A 6,678-nucleotide genomic window follows, 5' to 3' on the forward strand; every position below is an offset into this window, starting at 1 on the left:
GAACCCTAGCCAGGGTAAACATCGTTTACAACGATGTTTTCACAACGCGGTACCTTTACACCGCGGCTGTGACAACGCAAGTCGTTACCACGACTTGCGCTGGAGGGCGCTCAAGGTCTAAAAATAGTTAATTTACTATCCTAACACCTTCCCTAGGGTCCACGGGGACTGGTGTTAGAATAGTAAATTAAACTATTCGAAATCCGCGCCCCCCAACGCAAGTCGTGGTAACGACTTGCGTTGTCACGGCCGCGTTGTAAAGGTATGCGTTGTGACGGTACGCGTTGTACCGTCATATATCCCTAGCCAGGCCAGGGAGAGCCTCCCTGGGCCTGATGGATTCACGTCCCCAGTGCCCGGAACCTCCCTCGGCTGGATTGCAGGATAGGGGTCTCCTGCATCACGGGGCCCGCCGGACGGAGCTCAAGCCCCAGGCCCGGTCCCAGCCTCTGAACCCTTGCAGGCTGGGGAGAGCCTCCCTGGGCCCCGGTGGACACCTTTTCCAAGCGCCTAGACCCTCTGCTGGCTTGCAGGACGGGGGGCTCCAGCACCCCAGGGCCTGCCGGACAGAGCTCAAGACCCAAGACCGGTCCCATTTTCCAAACCCTAGCCAGGCCAGGAAATCCTCCATGGACCTCAGTGGACACCCGTCCCCAGTGCCCGAACACTCGGCTGGCTTGCAGGATGTGGGGCTCCTACACACCAGGCTCGCCAGACAGAGCTTAAACCCGGTCCCAGCTTCTGAACCCTAGCCAGGCCAGGGAGAGCCTCCCTGGGCCTGATGGATTCACGTCCCCAGTGCCCGGAACCTCCCTCGGCTGGATTGCAGGATAGGGGTCTCCTGCATCACGGGGCCCGCCGGACGGAGCTCAAGCCCCAGGCCCGGTCCCAGCCTCTGAACCCTTGCAGGCTGGGGAGAGCCTCCCTGGGCCCCGGTAGACACCTTTTCCAAGCGCCTAGACCCTCTGCTGTCTTGCAGGACGGGGGGCTCCAGCACCCCAGGGCCTGCCGGACGGAGCACAAGACCCAAGACCGGTCCCATTTTCCAAACCCTAGCCAGGCCAGGAAATCCTCCATGGACCTCAGTGGACACCCGTCCCCAGTGCCCGAACACTCGGCTGGCTTGCAGGATGTGGGGCTCCTACACACCAGGCTCGCCAGATAGAGCTTAAACCCGGTCCCAGCTTCTGAACCCTAGCCAGGCCAGGGAGAGCCTCCCTGGGCCTGATGGATTCACGTCCCCAGTGCCCGGAACCTCCCTCGGCTGGATTGCAGGATAGGGGTCTCCTGCATCACGGGGCCCGCCGGACGGAGCTCAAGCCCCAGGCCCGGTCCCAGCCTCTGAACCCTTGCAGGCTGGGGAGAGCCTCCCTGGGCCCCGGTGGACACCTTTTCCAAGCGCCTAGACCCTTGGCTGGCTTGCAGGACAGGGAGCCCCCACACCCAGTTTCTGAACTGTAGCCAGGGAGAGACTCCCCATGCCCATGTGGACCCCCCTCGGCGGCATAGGACATCCGCAAACTGCTGCCATCCCAGACCGGGCCAAGGCGTCCCCTGCTCAGTGCTTCTCCAAGCACTCCAGGGGCTCTAGCTCTGGCTCAGCCCCCCTATAATGCAGGGCTGACCTCCTCCCGCTCTTCGCCCCTGAGACAGAGGGGAGCAAGGTAGTTCTCCCCGCTCTGCAGCCGTCCTGCCCTGGCAACTGACTGTCACCCCCCATACCCAGAACCTTGGGCATCAGGGTGCTGACTCAAGAAGGTGTGCCTTCCACCTTCCCAGAGCAGGGGACAGGAACCAAGGAAGGTTAAGCCCAGGCCATGTCCTCTCCCCGCCTTCCTGCCCAGGGAGCCCATTTTCCCAGACTATTAAGCCCCCACATAGTGGGGGCTCGGCCATCTGGTAACACAGCCCGCAGGGCCATCTGGTCCCCTGGCCCAAAGGGGCATGTGGTCGCCTGGCCCACAGGGCCATCTGGTCTCATGGCACGCAGGGCCATCTGGCCACTCAGCCTGCAGGGGCATCTGGTCGCACAGCCAGGTGACCAGATGGCCCAGGATGATACAGTGCCCAGAGACAGCCAGATCCAGTTGCCGTTGCAGCGATGGCAAGGGTGGCTATGCGCTCCGAGGCTGCTGCTCGGGAGGCTCCTTCCCCAGGGTTGCTCACTTTCCTGCTCGACTTGCATGGGAGGAGGGTTGTATGTCAGTACAACGCATGCTTTTACCCCGCATGCCATTACAACGCGGGGATTACAATGCAAGTCGTTACAACGACTTGCGTTGGGGGGCGCTGGATAGTGGAATAGTTTAATTTTCTATTCCAACTCCAGTCCCCATGGATAGTAGGGAAGGTGTTTGATAGAAAATTAAACTATTCACTATCCAACAGCGCCCTCCAGCGAAAGTCGTTGTAACGACTTTCGTTGTAATCCCCGTGTTGTAATGGTAGCGCGGGGTAATAAAGGATGTTCTCCGGGAGTAGTGGGTAGGGGGCCTCGGCCGGCCCAGGACATCTAGTCACCCTGCTGACTCGCAAGGGATGGTGGTCCCCATCCCTGCACCTCGGTGGGACAGGGACATGAGGGGGAGGCCCCCGTGCCACAGGGCATGTGGTGGAGGCAGCCACCCACAGGCCCGCATCACCCCTTCTGCGTCCCTCCTGCCATCCAGGGTGTGGTGGAGGAGGGTGTCCGTGGGCACCCACACATGGAAAGACAAAAGCTTGGCTCAGAGAATGACTTTCAATAGATCACAGCGAGGTAGCTGCTTTTCTACTTATAAAACCCTGACCCAGAATCAGGTTGTCTATGAATGATTTAGCACCGGGTGGCCCACGAACATTCAGTGCACTAAAGGCGATTGTAGCGGCTCCCTTCTGTCCACGCTCCGCTCCCCAAGCGAGCGTCTCTATGCACCTGCCCCCTGAGAGAGGCCGGCTATCCCAGGCCAACCATGGCTCCACTGCACTGCGGTATCATTACGGTTTAGGGGGGATTCTGACATAGAGGCGTTCAGTCATATTTCCACAGATGGTAGATTCGCTCCATTCGCTCCTCAGCAAGGCACATACACTAAATGTCTGAACCTGCAATTCCTCTTGTACTGAGCAGGATTACTATTGCAACAACACATCCTCAGGAGGGTAAAACTAACCTGTATCACGACAGTCTAAATCCAGCTCACATTCCCTATTAGTGGGTGAACAATCCAACGCTTGGTGGAATCTGCTTCACAATGATAGGAAGAGCTGACATCGAAGGATCAAAAAGTGATGTCGCTATGAATGCTTGGCCACCACAAGCCAGTTATCCCTGTGGTAACTTATTTGACACCTCCTCCTTGAAACCCAAAAAGTCAGAAGGATCGTGAGGCCCCGCTTTCAATGGTCTCTATTCATATTGAAAATCGAGATCAAGCGAGCTTTTGCCCTTCTGCTCCGTGTGAGGTTTCTGTCCTCCTTGAGCTCGCCTTAGGACACCTCCGTTTGACAGGTGTACCGCCCCAGTCAAACTCCCCACCTGCCACTTTCCCCGGGGTGCGTCGCGCCTGGCGGGCGCCGGTTGCTTGGAGCCAGAAGCAAAGCCCCACAGGGCTGATTCTGCCAAGCCTGTGTCCTTGGCTGTGGTTTCACTAGATAGTAGGTAGGGACAGTGGGAATCTTGTTCATCCATTCATGCATGTCACTAATTAGATGAAGAGGCGTTTGGCTATCTGTACCACCTCACGGTGGCTCATTTTTGGTTATTATGCTGCTCATCAGCGTCAAATCGGTTTTGCTTCCAACAATACAACATTTGTTCGCTCCGGAGTACAGCCACACTGAACGCTGTCCTCACTGGAACTTGGATCACGTATAGGCCAGAGATAGTGCACCCTGCAGTACTGTTCCAATAATGTAAAATTGTCTATGAACAGTCCTGAGAAATTAAAATATGATTAGCAGGACATCAATAATCAATGTGTGGTGTGTGGTGATTATGTGTATGTAATTATTTGAGAACTGTTCATCATTCAAGACATCACAATATTCATGATGTACACATTTGTATCTAAATTGTTATAAGTACACATTTATAAAAAATACACATCTATAAATTGCACATCTAAGTAGAAAATGCACATCTATAAAGTTCTAGAAAATTCACATCTATTAAATTCACATTTATACTAAATCTTGTGTCAACTATAAACTATTATGTAACTGTATCAGCAATTTAAAACAATATGCTTCATAAGGGTTACATGTGTGCTGCAAGAAAGTGTACATCTCAGCATAAGCTTGATATTTAATTGTCCATGAATACTTGGCACATTTTAAGAGTGTCTATTAAAGTAGTCAGGTAAACATTTTTCTTGAACGGGAGTGACATTTACAGACCTAGATCAGCCAGAGCAACATCATTACATTGAGGCCAAATACCACGACATCCAACAATAAAGCAATAAAAATGTTACAGTTTTGTTGAGATCTTTGATTTTCTGTGACAGATCCTGATAGGAAACCTGATAGGAAACCTGGGTTAGCAATTTGGAGTCCTTAGTGCCCCCGGACACTAAAGATCCAGAAGTTGCTTATAGGAATTGGCAGGAATGGGTAAATACCTCTATAGATAAAAAATTTAGGAAACAGGACCCCTATCAAACAAAAACTTGAATAGATCATCTTGGTTCTCACCCGCGCTGGTCGCTAAAAAAAAAGATGTAAAAGGCTTGTAAGAGACTGAAGGAAGTCATATGATCCAGAACTGAAAAGAGCCTATAAAGTGGCAATACAGCTCTACCATAAGAGCATTAGGTTAGCGCAGGCGGCTTTCTTCGAAAAAAAAATTGCCAAGGCCTCTAACTATTCTAAGGAGCTTTTTAAAATTGTGAAGGGACTCACAACGGTAATAGAGGGAGCTATTAGACCACACTACTCCAAAGAAAGGTGCAATGGACTGGCCATGTTTTTTAAAAGTAAAGTAGAAAATGTCTACAACTCCCTCCTCCCCAATCCAATGATAACATCAGGAGGATTGATCCAAAGAAAATTACAATGGGAACAAAGGGAACCAGAACTATTGACCCACCCTGTTCTCAGATCCATTCCACCGGTCAATATAGATCTCATTTCCGGATTACTCCAAGACATTAAATCAGGCTCACCAAAGGAATCCAGCCCCCCGCATATTCTTGCACAAGGAGGAAGCTCAATGCTTATCCAACTATGCAATGTAATAAATCTCTCCCTTGAAAAAGGTGTAGTTCCAAGAGATTGGAAATACGCATCCATGAAGTCCCTGTTGAAAAAAACAGATTTGGACCCCGCTGATCTATCTAACTATCGTCCAATATCATTACTGCCGATAGTGGGAAAAATCCCAGAAAGGCAGGTTAACACTGCTATTTCATTCTTTCTGGAAAACAACAATGTCATCCACCAGTCCCAGATGGGGTTCAGCCCAAACACAGCACTGAATTGGCACTGCTGGTGGTCACCGAAAAACTGAAGTCTATTTTGGACCAAGGTAAAACAACTGCTGTGGTACTCTTTGATTTAAGTGCCGCTTTTGATACGGTAGACCACACAGTGCTGAATCAGAGGCTGGAAAATGTTGGAATAGTAGGAAAGGCAAAGAAATGAGTAGCATCATTTTTAAGCAATAAGCATTTCCAATGTGTGGAGGCAGGTTTCCAGTCTGACCCCCTTGAAGCCCCCTGGGGAGTACCACAGGGCTCCTCCCTGATCCCGACGTTATTTAACGTCTATCTCAGCCCATTGGCTCAGTTAGTACAGGAATTCAGCATCTCAATCGGGTCATATGCCGATGACACGCAACTGGTGTTTGCAATCTCGGATTCGCTAAACTCTGATCATCACCAACTTGTCCCCTGTCTCGAAAAAATTGGATCATGGATGGCAAATTGCAAGCTCAAGTTAAACAGAGATAAAACAGAACTAATAATTCTGGGCAATAATGCTAATCCAAAATTGGAAATCCTCTGGCCACCAAGCTAGGGGCCTTCGCCCTCCCCCAAGGCTGCCTATAACGATCTAGGCGTATGGTTGGACCAGAATCTAACAATGGAGACCCAGGCCAATATACTGGCCGGGACTTGCTTTGGAATCATGCGCATGATAAGGAAAATCATGTCTTTGCTCCCAGAGGAAGCAAGGAGAACCATAGTTCAGGCATTAGTTACATCGCGACTGGACTATGGTAATTCCCTCTTTCTGGGATCACCCAAATATGTTGTAAGGCGACTACAAGTGGTTCAGAATGCCGCCACCCGAATGCTGCTGAGCATTCCCAGACGTCAATCAGCCAGGTTAGGACTGCGTAAATTGCACTGGCTTCCGATACAGGCCAGAATTAAATTCAAGTCTCTGAGTATTGCCCATAGGGCCATGCAGGGGATTAATTACGCACTCCCTACCGGATCGGCACCTCAGATCCAGCTCAAAATTTCTGATGAAAGTAGTTCCAGTTAGAAGGCTAGATGGGGGGAAGATCCTTCGCTCATCTGGTTCCAAGGCTTTGGAACAGCTTAGACCCAGAGATTCGTCGATTGAAAAAGAACTCCTCTGTAAAAAAAGGCTCAAGTCTTGGCTTTTCCCGCTGGATTAAGTATTGGCGGTCTTTCTCCTTATCTGGTAGCGCTGAGATGCCCAAGGGTGGTCACGTGTTTTATAAATCCC

The 6,678-nt window shown here is 51.1% G+C and overlaps 1 pseudogene; it reads right to left on the minus strand.

Annotated features, from left to right (window-relative positions):
* Positions 1 to 2,716: 2,716 nt before the first annotated feature.
* LOC144825615 (28S ribosomal RNA) lies at positions 2,717 to 3,600 on the minus strand (annotated as a pseudogene).
* Between the last annotated feature and the right edge of the window lie 3,078 nt (positions 3,601 to 6,678).

This window comes from Lissotriton helveticus, chromosome 3_1, assembly GCF_964261635.1.
Source record: "Lissotriton helveticus chromosome 3_1, aLisHel1.1, whole genome shotgun sequence".
NCBI classification, from domain to species: Eukaryota; Metazoa; Chordata; class Amphibia; order Caudata; family Salamandridae; genus Lissotriton; species Lissotriton helveticus.